Below are 17,131 nucleotides of genomic sequence, written 5' to 3' on the forward strand. Positions count from 1 at the left end.
GCAGACCCTAGGGGTCTTTTTGTTATTGTTTGAGTTCATTGGTATTTATTTTGGAGGTTGAGGCTATGAGGTTGGATGGGGATATCACAGGGAACAATCTGTCTGTATGTACACAAAGGCATGGTTATACTATTGAAACTCTAGAGATAGGTACAGTTATTAGTGTTATTATTGTTGTTATTTCATATTTGAGGAAAACTGAACTCAGATTCTGATGACTTTCCCTAAAAGTCAGAGAGCTAATAGAGTTAAAATTTAAACATGGGTTTTTCAACTCAAAAATGTCAACCACTGATTGGAGCATTTGCTAAGAATTGAATTGATTTATAAAGTATAAACATTGGATTGTAAATGACTTGGCTAGTAAGTTTGACCAGCAATGAATCATACAAACCACTATTATCAAGGTTGGGTAAAGACTTAATAACATTTTAAGGCTAAATAATATATTATTAAAATATTATTACATATTATTTAAGGTTACTATATATAATTAAATACTATATGTTATATAATATGTGTTTTAATTATTTCTTTCTAGTTAATCCAGTTGAACAAAAATACATTTACCTTTCTGACCTGGTGGGAAAACATCTGGCATAGCCCCAAATGATATTTTGGCTTTGACAGGTTCTAAAAGGAAAAAGGGTAAAACAGTGAACAATTACATACATTATTAAAATCATCTCCTTTAAAAAAATCTTGGTAACAAATCAAGATGAAAACATAAAAAAATAAACTATTAGAGATTTGGAGACATTAAACAGAAGCAAAGACAGAGCAAAGCAAAAATGGGTGCTATCCTTGCTTTCAGCTTAACATTTTAAAAGATATGTATATTAATGCTCAGGCTCCCCCCTCCCCCCGAAAAAGGAAAAATCAGACAGGCCCTGCATGTGTGGGCTGATGGAGGCATGAGAGGCTCTCTTCAGGGAACCTGTGCACACTGTTACATCTATCTTTCTGACTCTGCAATGCAGGCCCTGGCATCTTCTCACCATCCTGGGCCTTGATTTTTCCACTACAAAGTGAAGAGTTGAACTAAAGTCTTGCTAAGGTTCCTAGAGCTTAATGCTCTACAGCAGGGGTGTCCATACTTTTGGCATCCCTGGGCCACAGTGGAAGAAGAAGAATCGTCTTGGGTCACACATAAAATACACTGACGCTAACCGTAGCTGATGAACTAAAAACCAAAACCACCAAAAAAATATCAGAACGTTTTAAGAAAGTTTAGGAATTTGAATTGAGCTGCATTCAAAGCTGTCCTGCTATAGAGCAGTGAGAAGAAAGTAATTTTATCAGGAGACAAACAAACCTATGTCTAAAACTCCGCTCTGCTGAATAGCTTTTTGCCCTGACCACGGTACTGAGTGAATCTGAGCTTTGTCTTTCTCACCTGCAGCTGGAGGTGCACAGCACGCGTCCTGCAGGCTGCGGATTAGCCGAGACGAGCTTGTCCGAGAGCTCTACGGGTTTGCAATCGAATAAAATAAATTTTATGACAACTTGAATGTGAAAATTAACGACAAAAAAAAATCAATTGTTTCCAAATCTCCAATAGACAAAAAGAATAAAAACAATAGCCACAATTCACTGCATGCCAGGCCCAGATCTGACAGCTTACATCTTTTAAGACAGAAGTCTCCAACCTTTTTGGCACCAGAGGCAGTTTCATGGAAGATAATATTTCCACCGATCGGGGTGGGGGAATGGTTTCCGGATGAAAGTGTTGCGCCTCAGATCACCAGGCGATAGATTCTCACGAGGAGCGTGCAAATGGAAGGTGTTAGAGGAGACCTGAAGAAAAGGATAACAAAAACAGTTTAAAAGAAAGTGGTTGGTTTAAGCATCAGGAGACCTATTTTAATTACGGCAAATTAATTAATTGGCCTTATAGTGAATCCACATCTTACAAGATCTCTCACCTCAGTTCCTTGGTTCAGTAGTAATAATGACAATAGCAAAAGCAACAACAGTTATAGCAGTTGACATTCATTGTGCACTAACTGTATGCAGCAATATGCAAGGAATTGTTAAACATTTATCTGGGCGGGGCGCGGTTGCTCACTCCTGTAATCCCAGCACTTTGGCAGGCTGAAGCAGGTGGATCCTCTGAGGACAGGAGTTCAAGACCAGCCTGCCCAACATGGTGAAACCCTGTCATTACCAAAAATACAAAAAATTAGTCAGGCATGGTGCCAAACACCTGTAATTTGAGCTACTCAGGAGGCTGAGGCCTGAGGATCACCTGAACCTGGGATGTGGAGGTTTCAGTGAGCCAAGATTGCACCACTGCACTCTAGCCTGGGTGACAGCGCGAGACCCTGTCTTGAAAACAACAACGACAAATAAACAAAGAAAACATTGATCTCATGGACACCTTGCAAAACACTGGCAAATATACGTTGCTTCCTGTTTTGCCGATAAGTAAGTGGCAGTTTGAAGAGTTTAAATCATTTCCTCCAGGTGACACACAGTAAGTGCTGGGCCACGAACCGATGAGGGCTCTGTGGGATTCTGAAGCCCTGTGTTCCTTTCTCTCTCCCCACTGCCTCGGATCCCATTTTAATGCTCTCATTCTGCACTGGCACCATCAGTGGCAGCTGGCTACTATCTAGAGTGTTCAATGAACAGAAGCATCCTATTGCCAAACCATGTCAGAAAAATGAGAGCTAGAAAAAAGATGCAAATGAAAACAGCAACTATCATAAATGGACCTTGTAGCATAGATCTCAGCCGGCGCCAGAATATAAGAATCCCCTTGGATCTTGATTAAAACAAGAAAAGGTGAAAGTGTACGTGGCGGAGACTCTCCCCAGACTGCAGACATTACCTATTTATCTTCTAGGCGAATACCCAGTTGTCCCAGCCATACTTGTTCAAAAATCGATTCTTGTATCTTCATCAAAAATAAATTGACCATAAATATAAGGGATTATTTCTGGACTTTCCATATTATTTCACTGTCTATGTGTCTGTCGCCAAAACAATACTGATTACTGTAGTTTGTCGTCAGTTTTGACACTGTGATGTGTGTATGTCTTCTTGGGCACATATAATTCAGAAAAGCTTCTCTAGAATTCTTTTTAAAAATATATATATTTTATTGCATTTTAGGTTGGGGGTACATGTGAAGAACATGCAGGATTGTTGCATAGGTACACACGTGGCAATGTGGTGTGCTGCCTTCCTCCCCATCACCTGTATCTGGCATTTCTCCCCATGTTATCCCTCCTCAACTCCCCATCCCCCACTGTCCCTCCTCTAATTCCCCATCACAGACCCCAGTGTGCAGTGCTCCCCTCCCTGTGTCCATGTGTTCTCATTGTTCAGCACCCACCTAGGAGTGAGAACATGAGGTGTTTGATTTTCTGTTCTTATGCATAGCCCAGGGGTGAGAACCGTGGGTCCCAGAAGACCCGTGGCATTGTTTATTTCTGGAAGTGACTCTAGACTCACGAAGGACCTGAGCTTTCCGATGTATCTCTAATCCTGCTGCTTTAGTAACCAGGACAATAACAGCACTTAATTTCAAAGAAGTGGCTTTCTTTAGGCAACAATCCTCTATTTATTGCTGCTAGTGTCAAAGCTTCCATTAAAACAGAAAGCTTTTCAATATCTAGGCCATAAGGTCTTAACTTGGAGTAAGAGGCTTATTGCAAACAATAATATTTACTTGTATGTGCAATTTCTGGGAGAGGATCTAAAATTTTTTATAAGATTCTAGAAGGGGTTCATGATCCAAATTAAGAAGCCAAATCCCCTGGATAAATCTGCTCTTTGTAAACCCTATTAGAAGAATTCAAATCCTAACCCAGGTGACGGTGGACACTTCCAAGTGACTTGTGGACGACTGTTTCTTTGGCTTCTTCGTAAGGGAGGCATTGTGCCTTTTGGGGAGAAGTGAACACTGACTGCCAATGACACCGAACACCAGGGGTTCAGTCTCGGGCCTGTTTCTCGCTGCACAGAAAGGCAATCAATAAGATGAATATTGCCAGGAAAGAAGGGCTTTATTTGGGTGACATCACTAAGGAGACAGGAGATAAGTGTCAAATCCATCTTCCCAACCCACCAAAACCAGGGTTGATCTAGCGAGGAAAGAATGTAGCTATGCCCGGGAAAACAGGAATGAGGGAGGATAAGGAAGAGGAGCTGGCCATCAGGAAGCAGGTGGTCGGTTAGGCAGTCACGGCGGATGAGGCATCTGGCCACTCACTGTCTGGATGTGGATATTTGGTAACTTTCAGTTCCTTGACACTAACTGGGAGGCCTGAAGGAACCCACATCAGGGCTGGGTGTGGTGGCTCACTCCTGTAATCCCAGCACTTTGGGAGGCTGAGGTGGGCGGCTCACCTGAGGTCAGGGGTTCGAGATCAGCCTGGACAACATAGTGAAGCTTGTCTCTACTAAAAACACAATAATTAGTCTGGTGTGATGGCACACACTTGTAACCCGAGCTACTTGAAAGGCTGAGGCAGGAGGATCACTTGAACCTGGGAGGTAGAGGTTGCAGTGAGCTGAGATGGGACCCCTGCACTCCAGCCTGAGTGACAGAGTGAGACTCTATTTAAGTCCAAGGGGGTCAATTTCTGTGTTTCTTCAATAAAATCCAAACATCAGTTCTATGAGGAAATTGGTCTGGCATCACCAACAACCCTAAGAAACTGTGTACCGTGTGTACTTGTATTCTGATCATCTGGAAGAGGACAGAGTTCTGGAAGTTTCTTCCCATTCCAAAGTTCTATGTCCAGCAGTGACCCTAGAGATTTTCAGGAAAGGAAATGGCATGTGTAATCAGCTCATTTTCCAATGAAAACCTTCTATCTGCCATCCTTGCCACCCAAAGTGAACCATCCACTCTCCCAGATCCTTCCAGATCTCCTAATTCATGAAATCCTTCTAACACTGCATTTACGTGATGCTGGGTAGTAATTTTAACTGCATACAATCCAGTCAAATGCTCTTACGGTATGATGATCATCACCTAGATGCTTGAAACCTTTGTAAACTGTGGGTTCAATCTTTCTTCCCAGCTTTTCTCTTGTCCCTTCTTTAGGAGGCAAAGACTCTTCTCTTAACAACTCCTGTGTTCTCATAAATATTACAGAAACATTCTTGCCTGTCATTTGACAAAGAAACATAAATATTTAGATACTGTGCAGAAGTGCCTGAGTGGAAGTATAGACAAATTATGAGGTTTGGGATGTCATCATTTCTTCATCTTCTAGGAATAAAAAAGAAACAAAATGACTCCATGGTAGACAGTGTTAAGTGAGAAAGGATATTTAGGCAGGATTCTTCAGCAGATTGTATGCTGCCAACCTTGCCTTTTTGGATTGCTGAGAAAACAGTTGAATGGAGAAATCACAGATTTCAATGGTGAGGGGGGAAAGAATGCAAAAGTTGTTATTTTTCCAGCACACTGTGTAAGATCTGGATTTCTGCTTTGTTTCCTGGGGCCAGGACCCAACTGTGTCTTCCAAACTCATGAACTCTTAAAGCAACCGTGTATTAATGAGGCCAGTATGAGGTGGGAGTAGGCACTTCATCTTCATCTCATCAAATAGGCAACACATCATTGACTCCATAAGATCTGCAGCTTGATTGAAGCTTCTATGGCAGTGACCTAGATATTCTGGTTCATAAAAATACCAAATCCTTTAATGAAACACACAGAATTAAGTTAATATGATTTATGTCACCCGTCACCCAGGGGGCTGATGCTTCGTAGTGATCTTGATTAAAGGGAGATTATGAAATAGATGCAACCTCCCTCATTTGCATTTAGTTCAAAGAAAATGGCCCAAATGGAACTAAATAGGCATTTAAGTACAAGGAGAAGATTTTTTTTTTAATTAAGCATGAAAATGAAACAACGTGACAATAATTTGCACAACATTATTTTAGGACTAGGAAGTGAATTAGGCATGAAAAAAGTTCCAACTGATTATGTTAATTTTGTTTCATCTGAACAAGGAAATTTAATAATCTCCATCCCCCAATACCTCAATCTCAAATTTGGTACTTTAAGCTATTTCCATCCTAGAGTGTTGAGTGGTGCATGTTTTGAACATATGTGGTTTCTTTTTCGGTTCAAAGGAAGAAAAAAGTGTGAGAAACTAGTATGTAGTATTCTATGACTTTTGTTTCATTATCTTCATTTTACAGGTAAAAAAAAAAATTAAGCTCAGTGGGCCCAATCTTAATAGTAGGGAGACGTAAAGCAGAAATGTAAATCCACACCTATCTGTTTTTAAAGCTCATCCTTTTCTACCTTACCATGTCCTCTCTTCTTTCCTTTGCATCTGGAGTAAAGGCTATTTTGCATAACTAATATACACATCAAATCCAGAAATGGGACCTGTAACAGAAAACACACATCCAACTAATACTGCATACATTACTTCCTTGAACATAATGGGTTTACTAATATCCCTTTCTGTAAAACAGTAGCATGTGCTTCCCTTGGACTGCACTAGGCATTGTTTTCATGTGATTACATAATTTCATATGACCAGCGAGAGCCAGCATTAGTGAGTATATGAAAATTACAATGGGCTGGGTGTGGTGGTTCATTCCTGTAATCCCAGCACTTTGGAAGGCCCAAGCAGGAGGATCACTTGAGCTCAGGAGTTTGAGACCAGCCTGGGAAACAATGAGATCTTGACTCTACAATAAAACCCCAGAATTTAGCCAGTGTTTGGCAGGCAGGCACCTGTAGTCCCAGCTACTTAGAAGGCTGAGGCAGGAGGACAGATTAAGCCCAGGAGGCCAAGGCTGCATTGAGCCATGACCACACCACTGCATTCCAACAACAAAGTGAGATCCTATCTCAAAAAAAAAATAAAACAGTACAGTAGGTGACAATTGCTGACATGAACAGATGCCTAGCTGGTGGTCAGAAACTGACAGGCCTCTGCATTTATTTACCTAACCACATTTAAGATATATGCAAAACAGCCGATGTAAGATCTCAGAAATGATAAGAGAAAATGCTATGAAAATAGTAGTGCAAAACTCAAACAGATAACTAGATCAAAATGAGATGCTGTGGTGAGGAAGAGGAGCCAACACTGTCAAAGAAAAAGAATGATTGGCTATAAGAACAAATCATCGTAAGGCTGCAGGTGCAACTAGTTGGCAAACTGTAGTCACAGTGGAACAGCAAATCATAAGAAATAAAACCGACTTGCTATGAAGTTAGGCATCATTCTCATACTACGCATACCTCTTATTGCAGCTGCTACACATTTGTCCTGTTCAAAGAAACTACAGTTTCCTCAAAATAAAGGTAATGCTTTTCAATGATTATCATGTTTCAGGGATAGACATTTGTCACAATCATCTTGTATCTTCCCAACCTCTATTTATTTACAAACATTTATATATATCCTTTCGACAGCTTAGTAATTGGACTTGTTAAAGTATTTTATCTAAGAAAGATAATATTACTAATTGTGTGTGTAATGAATAAATATACAAAGCAATATTACATTAATGATAATTAAGCTCTGCTGTAATGAGGCATGTGGTGATGAACTCTGCTAGGAATGTAATGAATTCATTCTCAAAGCACAACGTTCCTAAGAGCAATTCACAGCTGAGATCTACATGATTCACTGCAACATCCCTGGAGTCAAGACTGGTGTTGGCACAAAGAAGGTGCTTATTGATTGTTGAATGAATGAAGAAATAAGAAAAAAAAAAGAGAGAAGTGACAAAGTCTAACATTGTAACCTATAATTTTAGAAGAAAAGAGAACAGGATATTCACAAACCAGCTTCAGTATCAATTTGTATTTTTACTATTGGACAGTCAAACAACTGCTAACTTCAAGAGCAGGATAAGCGCTGAGAAAGTCAGAGAAGCCCATTTGGGAAGCGACTGTGTACATGCTCATTTCAATATGAGAAGTAAAACCTCAGTAACTGGTGGGAACTCCTGTCCTAGATGCGAAGTATCACATCTCAACAGTTTGCTTGTAATTCTTCCAAGGCAGGTGTCCCCAAACTTTTTACACAGGGGGCCAGTTCACTGTCCCTCAGACTGTTGGAGGGCCGCCACATACTGTGCTCCTCTCACTGACCACCAATGAAAGAGGTGCCCCTTCCTGAAGTGCGGCGGGGGGCTGGATAAATGGCCTCAGGGGGCCGCATGCGGCCCGCGGGCCATAGTTTGGGGATGCCTGTTCCAAAGTAAAAACTGCAAATGGCTTTACATGAAGTTACATTTTGGTAAATATTATGTACCAAATAATAATATGGTACATAATAATTTATGTCTTATAATTTTTATTACAAGACATGATGATTAGAAGACATAAAACAATAATATGTACAGTTTACAAATGTAACCAAATTAAAGATCTTTGATAGTAGTGAAGTCTGGATCCAATAATGTAATAGCAGACACTTCAAATGAAAGGCTTTTACCTAGAAAAGAGGAGTTGTTTTTAAACATTTAATAGCAATCTCAAAAGGCTTCTGAAATTTCAATATGGAATTAATGTTTACTGTTATTTTACCACACATCAACAGAGGTGAATGGATAAATATTGTACTTTATAAACGTGATGTGAAAATACAATGGCATATCTCAAAATGTCTCAACAAATAGGAAATGTGTGTTCAATTGCTTGGTAATGGCCCTGCAGCCAGGGAAAGGCCTTCTTCAGCTCTTCACCCTGACTCCACACAGAGACAATTGGCTTCTTCAGGCTTCCACAAGGCTGCTGGGGTATGGATTCTTCCCATGGAGAGAATTTGGAGGCAAGTGAGGGTCAAGAGTTTTCCTATCATTCCTAGAAGCAGGAGGAGAATGTTTTATCTCTTGACTTCTAAGCTTTTGTGCCCATCCAGGAACCATTCCATTTCCCAATATTTATTAAGAAGAGGAGGGAGATGAGGTTTCTGTGAGGGCCCAGTGGTGGGATGGTGGCCAAGAGGTAGCAGGAGTGTGCAGATGAAAGAATAAAGACAATCCAGTGTTCATGTTTTATTCATTAATTTTAATTTTTTTTTTTTTGAGACAAAGTCTCTCTGTTGCCCAGGTTGGAGTGCAGTGGTGTGATCTTGGCTCACTGCAGTCTGCCTCCCAGGCTCAAGTGATTCTCCTGCCTTAGCCTCCTGAGTAGCTGGGATTACAGGTGCCTGCCACCATGCCTGGCTAATTTTTTGTATTTCTAGTCAAGGCAGGGTTTCACCATATTGGCCAGGCTGGTTTCGAACTCCTGACCTCGTGATCAGCCTGCCCCAGCCTCCAAAGTTCTGGGATTACAGGCGTGAGCCACTGCGCCTGGCTCATGTTCATGTTTTTCTTCCATACTTAGCTATGGTAATTCTAGAAAAATCCAACACAGATTGTCTCCACTGGATCATGACTTATGAGCAGCATTTCCAGACAGTGGTGTACACAACCTTCCAATTCCTCTCCTTGAGAGGGAGGAACAACTTTGTTACAAGCAGTCTGAAAGGGATAATGGTCCAGGAAGGCATGGTGCTCTTTCTGGCTCACACGTGAAGAGGGCACAACTGCTGTCTGCATTGTAATGAGCCACATATGTTATGCGGTGTGTGTGCTGGGGGAGGAGAAAGCAGTGTGGATAGATAGAATAAAAAATAAGAATGGTTCCAGAAAAAGATACCGTCTGCAACTGCTGTGGGCACAGAGGTAGCGTGGGTGGCCAGGCAATTGAAAAATGTGATGTGGGGAACACCTGCTAGTCAGTAAATTTTTTTTTTTTTTTTTTGAGATGGCATTGGCTGAAGTGCACTGGTGCAATCTTGGCTCACGCCAACCAAGCGATTCTCCTGCCTCAACCTCCTGACTAGCTGGGCTTATAAGCACGCACCACCATGCCTGGATAATTTTTGTATTTTTAGTAGAGGTGGAGTTTCACCATGTTGGCCAGAGTAGTCTGGAACTTGTGACCTCAAGGGATCCCCTCACCTCAGCCTCCCAAAGTGCTGGGATGATAGCACTGAGCCACCATGCCCAGCCAATTCAGTAAATTCTTTCAAGCTTTACAGACCTATCTGGGCTGGGTTTGTCAACAACTTATTCTTTTAATCAGCAATATATTCATGAGAAAGAGAATGCAGCATCTTTATTTACTACACTGGTGGTTATTTTAAAGCAAGAGTCTTTCCATCTACTCTAAGGGAAGAAGGATTCCACAAAGGTGTCTTTAAAACATACTGTTCCCCTTATCAAAAGAGCCAGGAAAAGTCCTGCCTCTCCTTCCTAAAGTTGTTCTGGGCTGGCTCAACCTGTAAACCTGGCCTCCCCAGCAGCAGCTTGTGTGTGATGGAAGCTTTGACTGGCAGAAAGGAGCTGTAACTGCTAAAGATTAATCAAAATAAGACTTTTCTGCAGGGAATACTGGTTTGTAATAAAACATTCAGGTTGCCTAGCATTTCGATGATTAGCTGCACAACATAAAAGGGATTTTTTTTTTTTGGATTAAAATGAGTAAACCCTACAAAGCACAGAATATCTAAAAATCCCCATGTGGTAAAAGACACATGCTCAAACCAGTGAGGGACTAGGAGAACATGAGTGTTCTTTTGGACAGAGCTTTAGATGAACTGATTTTTCTTCCCAGTAGTGTGACGTTGGGCAAGAGGTTAATACTTCACTTCTCAAAGCCTCACTTTTTATTTTTTTATTTTTTTATTTTTATTTTTTATTTTTTTGAGACAGAGTTTCGCTCTTGTAACCCAGGCTGGAGTGCAATGGCGCGATCTCGGCTCACCACAACCTCCGCCTCCTGGGTTCAGGCAATTCTCCTGCCTCAGCCTCCTGAGTAGCTGGGATTACAGGCAGGCGCCACCATGCCCAGCTAATGTTTTGTATTTTTAGTAGAGACGGGGTTTCACCATGTTGACCAGAATGGTCTCGATCTCTTGACCTCGTGATCCACCCGCCTCGGCCTCCCAAAGTGCTGGAATTACAGGCTTGAGCCACCGCGCCCGGCCCGCCTCACTTTTTTTAAGCAATCAAATAAAAATATTTGAGTTGCTGCCCTCTAAGTGCCTCTCCCACCTCTAAGTTGCTCCCGCCATCTGCGTGGACTGAGAGCACGGACAAGCCAAACCGTTGAGTTTGGTGCCTCTGGAGGCCTTGGTAATCTGCATGTTTCAGGTTACTTCACTGATGAGAGAAGAGCAGGGTGAGGCCAACTTTCCAAGTGAATTCCTTATTTCTTCTCTTGGTAAGGACTTCGGATGAGTCCTACACAAGCCAGTTCTGGTAAAGCAGTAATTTAAGGGGCACCAGCTGACGGGCTAGCAGCGCATGAGAGCGAGTACTCAGAAACCTACGACAGGGCACTCAGGGGCCCCAGGAGCTTGGGGGCCTGTCGTAGGTCACACCTTCCACGTTACCATGGTCCCCTCCTGCCACCCTTCAACAGAAAGATGAGGGAAGATGCCCAGAGAGCCGACACAAGCCCCAGCTTGAGTTTCCACAGAGCGTTCATTTTGGCAAGCACTCCTGATGGGACTGATTGAGACTCTCGGAGGAAATTGATGAATGGTTGTGTAGAGAGAACAGAATCTAAAGAAACAGTTTTTCTTGCACCTTGGGAGTGAGGGCTGAATTATCTTTCTGACTTGATTCACTGCCGCTGAGAAACTGGTTAAAGGGCCCTCTGTCTGAATGGTTTATTTGATGTCCTTATAGCTGGAGAAGGACCATGAGGAGGCAGGTGGAGCTACGGACACATTTTCATCTCACTGAAGTGCACGAATTTGATTAAGGATGATAGGCATGGTGTCCATTTGCTGATAAAGACACCCTGTCTTGTCTGTCAAAGCCTGCAGCAGTCTCTGTGGCTGGCCTGTCGGTATTTTATATGTGACACGGAGACCCCCTTTCTAATTGTGTTCTTCAAGAAAAAACTGACACCCAACCCATAACACTGCAGGAATGAAAAGCAGAGGGCTCATAGCCCTATTTTTGTTGTTCTTTTTTTTTTTTTTTTTTTTTTTTGAGGCAGAGTCTTGCTCTGTCACCAGGTGCCAGGCTAGAGTGCAGTGGCACGATCTCAGCTCACTGCAACCTCCACCTCCCAGGTTCAAACAATTGTCTTGCCTCAGCTTCCCAAGTAGCTGGGACTACAGATGCGCGCCACCATGCCCAGCTACTTTAAAAAAATATTTTAGTAGAGACAGGGTTTCACTATGTTGGCCAGGATGGTCTCATTCTCTTGACCTTGTGATCTGCCCACTTTGGCCTCCCAAAGTGCTGAGATTACAGTCGTGAGCCACCGCGCCCCGCCGTAGCCCTGTGTTTTAGTGGATCATAGCTTAGGCCGGCATTGCCTGTTACGGTGTGGGAGGCAAACTGCCTGTGTCCTGGACGCTGTCTCTGGCTGCACAGCAGATGTCAGACGCAGCACCCAAGGCTCACATCCATTGGAATCGGCATGAGCAGAAAGCAGGATCTGGAGAGGGAAAATCTGGTTTCCACCTGAGCTCTGCTCTCAGGAAACCACGTCCTCTTCTTCCTTTCAGCCTTGGTTTCCACATCCAGGGATGATGATAATTATTATGCAGGTAACCGATTTTCCAGGAAGATTAAAAGAGAAATGATATCTGGAAACCATGTATAAACTGAAAACATGTAGTTAAAAGCTTTTATTATGATTTTATTTCTGTGATCCTCATTTAGCACTCTGATGGTTAATGAGGTACTGTACTAATCGTGTTATTTATTAACTTTGTGTGTATTTTATGTGACTTTGACATCTCCGGGCCTTGTGAACCTGGGAAGGAATGGCCCCCTGAGGTTAGCTACTTTCTAGAGATAGAAAGGCTTGCAGGTGAGTGCACCTGTGACCTGCAAACCAACCATCCTGTCCATGCTGCACCCTCCTCCGTTTATCTGGCTCCTGCAGTCTGGGACACTATTCTCCTGCCCTCAGTCACCCCAGGGCCAGGCATCTGACAAGAGGGGACACCCCAATGCCCTCGAACCTGCAGAAATGACTTGAACTACCCAAGCACAGGTCTGCTCCGCTCCCTCGCCTTGCCTCCTGTGATACCCAGGAAAGGCTTTCACCCCTTCCTTCCCTCCTTCCCCTGGCTCCTGGCCAGCCCTGCTGCTCCCCCACATGGCCCTGTGTGGTGTGCCCTGCCCCTGTTTCCAGGAGTCGTATGGGAGTTTAAACACTTCCCATCTTAACAATCATTTCTATGGCTGTGCACGTCTTATCATACCTGATTAAAACAAATCCCAGGGGTGTGTGTGTGTGTGTGTGTGTGTGTGTGTGTGCATGTGTGTGTAATTTTTTAGAGACAGAATTTTGCTCTGTTGCCCAGGCTGGAGTGCAGTGATGTCATCCCGGCTCACTGCAGCCTCCATCCCCTGGGTTCAAGTAATCCTCTCGCTTCAGCCTTCCAAGTAGCTGGGACCATAGGCCTGCACCCCCATGTCTGGCTTTTTAAAAATTTCTTGTAGAGATGGGGTCTCCCTACGTTGCCCAGGCTGATCTGCAACTCCTGGGCTCAAGCGATCCTCCCACCTCAGCCTCCCAAAGTGCTGGGATTACAGGCATGAGCCACCACACCTTGCCCCAGGTAAAATTGTAAGACAGGTGCCCATATGAATACAGCATTTCTGGAATGAACAGATCCATGGAACATAAGAGGCAATGGCCTGTGTGTTTGACAAGACTGCTTCATCTCTGTGTAGCAGGATTGGAGGGGGTTCAGTGGGGTGTACGATAGCAGCCCCTTGGATTGCCAGCAGGTGCCAGGGGACTAAGCTCCACCTCAGGGCAGGCAGGGCAGCTCCTGTGGGTGTGATTTCTTTAATCTCCACCACCTGCTCCTGCCATGCCACGCGAGGTTACTGCCCGGCCAGACTGAGAACTCTTGGTGTGAATCACCTGCCAAGTTTTCTCCAGCTTTAAAATATTATTATACTAAATAAACCCTAGGGACCATTTCGTGGGCCAAAGATATATGAGGTAGATAAGTTAGATACAGAAAGATCCAAAATATTAGATCACACAGGCTACTCCCTCTGGATCTTAAAAAAAACACACATTTACATTTATTTACGTCTTTTAAAATGAAGTAGAAGGGGGCAAGGTTTTCCCCCACATTTGAGCTGAATAAGAAGCTGTTGTACCCATTAAGTAAGGATGGTGACCCATGATCATATGGCCTTTTGGGTTTTCCTTTTGGCCCTGAGCTGTTTGATGGAAGGAACAGCTTTGTGATGTATAATTCAGTGTCTTGTATCTGGCCCTGGAGGCTGCTGAGATAGTTTATATCATTATACTCATGAGGGAAGAATTAATTGCATCTTCCTCACCAGTTGCTAAATGCTACAGTATCACTGCAAAAACCAGAATTTCCCTTAGGAGACCCAATTTCAAGTTAATACACAGTAATGCTGAACATGGCTTTATTAATCTAGAGCCGGAGCAGATGAGGAGGTAGGAACTGTCTTGTCTGCAGACTGGAGATGTTGGCTTTTGCTGGGCCAGTCCACAGGCCAGCTGTGTGATTGGGGTCACCTCCTTATCCTCTCTGTTCTTTAAGTTCCTTCCCTAAATATGGAGCTGAAATAATAATAATCACATATATCTCTTGGGCACACATAATAAAAACAAATGAGATAATGTCTTTAGAGGGATTTGAGTTTCTTGAAGAGAATTACCGTAACATACACAGACACTCGTGTGTGTGTGTGTGTGTGTGTGTGTGTGTCTATGCACGTTATCAGTGTAACAAAGGCAGAAACTGTAACGCCTCCCAAAATGTAATTCTACTCCACTCATTTTCCTTAACATAAAAGCCATTTCTCCTCCACAGAGCTGCTGCGAAAGTTAATACTAATGCTCCCAATAGATTGCATTTGGAAAAGGACGTTGTGTGTCGTGCGGCTAGAACGCCACGTGTCCTACGGGAATGACCCCATGCTGGGCTCAGGAAAGACCTCAGACATTTTTCCAATGGCCTTCATCAAATCTCTGTTGTGTATTCTTTTCCCCACTAATCGCAGTGGTGTTTAATTGTTAAAGCCATGTGTGTTTCAAGGGAAATTGAATCCATATGTTTCTGATTCATTCACACTGAGCTCATCAAATTGTTGTTTTGTAAGAGCTATTTGCTGTCCAGGAAGAATTCCCCAGCGCCCCTCCCTACACCATACTATGCTTTCTAATATCTTTAAAACAGGATGCTGTGCTCTGCCCAGAAAAACTCTCTATTAATACCGTACTACTGCAATCACCTCCTCCTCCTCTGTAACGTTTTAAATGATAAAAGTAAGCCTCTTTTCATGGGAGCAAGACATGACGATATCTTACAGAAAAGCTGCCTAAGTATATCCTGTGAAAACTGCAGAGTGAAAACTGAGTTAAACAAAGTTAAGCAAGTCTCTTCATTGATATCTCAAGACTTCAAATTTTAAAAAGTGAAAGGGCCAGGTGTGGTGGCTCATGCCTGTAATCCCAACACTTTGGGAGGCTGAGGCAGCCTGATCACTTGACGTCAGGAGTTCAAAACCAGCCTCGCCAACATGGTGAAACCTCGTCTCTACTAAACATACAAAAAAAAATTAGCCAGGTGTGGTGGCATGCACCTGTAATCCCAGCTACTCAGGAGAAGCAGAGTTTGCAGTGAGCCAAGATTGTGCCACTGCACTCCAGCCTGGGCAACAGAGCAAGACTCTGTCTCAAAAAGAAAAAAAAAAAGCAAAGATTAAGTTGCCCAGATTCATTCATTCAACAAACATTTAGAGAGTACCTATCGTGTACTAAGATAAACCTTTATATACTAGAAATATCACCATGAAAAGATAACCGGTCCTCATGAAGCATATATGCCGTAATACATTTCCCAAGCATATTTTGATCATGGAAATCAGCATTCTAAAAAAAATCACTCCTTAGGGAGCACTAGTTTATAGGGGAAGAAAACGTTAGCTCGACTAACATGAGTTCCCTTGAGCATGCGCTTAGCTGGAAAATAGTTTGCCAGTCTGCAATTCTTTGTCTTAAGATATATTCTGGAAGGAGCCAGCAAATGAACAATTAAGCGAGAAGTATTTGTTGTCAGGCTAGGGTACGATACATGCTGTAAAGCAACTAAGGCGAGGTTGCAGTGGGTGGAATGAGGGCTTATTTTTCCTTCAGCCAAGGAAGTGACATTGGAGTAGAGATAATTGAATGAGAGAGAGGAGCTCACAGGAAGATCTGGGGAAAGAGATGACATGAATGTCATTCCATTGGCAGAGTTGTTTTTGCAGTGAAATCACAGGTAAAGTTAATGCTGTACTTCAAAAGACTGAATGACAGGTAGCAGAGAGACTGGAAAGTATCTGAGGCTGGGATCAGCTCCGAGGCAAGGAAGTGACCATTTTAACTTGTACAAGCACAGACCACGGGTCAGGTGAGAGGGAGATGCCTGCAGAGGGGCGGCCTGCTGGAAGAAAGAGGCTCACAATTCAATCACAGGCCCTTCTCCCCTTTCTTCATTAAAGGTTTTTCTGGTTTTTCAATGGAGCAATTAAGACAGTGTTAGTGCTGGCTGGGCGTGGTGGCTCACGCCTGTAACCCCAATACTTTGGGAGGCCGAGGTGGGTGGATCACCTGAGGTCAGGGGTTTGGGACCAGACTGAAACCCGAGAAACCCCATCTCTACTACAAATACAAAAAAAAAAAAAAAAAAAAAAAATAAGCCAGGCATGGTGGCACATGCCTGTAATCCCAGCTACTCAGGAGGCTGAGGCAGGAGAATCACTTGAGCCCAGAGGTTGCAGTGAGCCGAGATTGTGCCATGGCACTCCAGCTTGGGCAACAAGACCAAAACCTTCATCTCAAATAAATAAATAAATAGACAGCGTTCATGCTAGTAAGATCTTTGTGGGCGTGTTTACACATATAGTATTGTAGACATCTTCCCCACCACCCTCCCCAGAATCTTCCCCAGTCTGGAACTGCCTCTTCCCTAGGTGGCCTTGTTTTGTCTCTGTCACAGGCAGACTGTCCAGTCAGGGTGCACTGTTCCCTTGGTTCCAGTGACTGGCTCAAGGAAAGAAAGGCAAGGTCCGAGCTGGACCAAGCAGAGCTACTCAGGAAGCTGTTTCTCCCCCTTGGCTAAAGGCAAGGACC

At 43.1% G+C, this 17,131-nt stretch overlaps 1 long non-coding RNA gene across 1 annotated transcript in view; it reads right to left on the reverse strand.

Moving 5' to 3' along the window:
- LOC141585461 (uncharacterized) overlaps positions 1–17,131 on the reverse strand; it is a 102,285-nt gene that overhangs the window by 25,210 nt on the left and 59,944 nt on the right. The window contains exons 3-5 of the long non-coding RNA XR_012518981.1: positions 1,650–1,797; positions 1,397–1,466; positions 571–633 (exon numbers count right to left, since the gene is read on the reverse strand). This is a non-coding gene — a long non-coding RNA (uncharacterized LOC141585461). The remainder of the gene's footprint in view (positions 1–570; positions 634–1,396; positions 1,467–1,649; positions 1,798–17,131) is intronic.

Source organism: Saimiri boliviensis, chromosome 8 (assembly GCF_048565385.1).
Source record: "Saimiri boliviensis isolate mSaiBol1 chromosome 8, mSaiBol1.pri, whole genome shotgun sequence".
NCBI classification, from domain to species: domain Eukaryota; kingdom Metazoa; phylum Chordata; class Mammalia; order Primates; family Cebidae; genus Saimiri; species Saimiri boliviensis.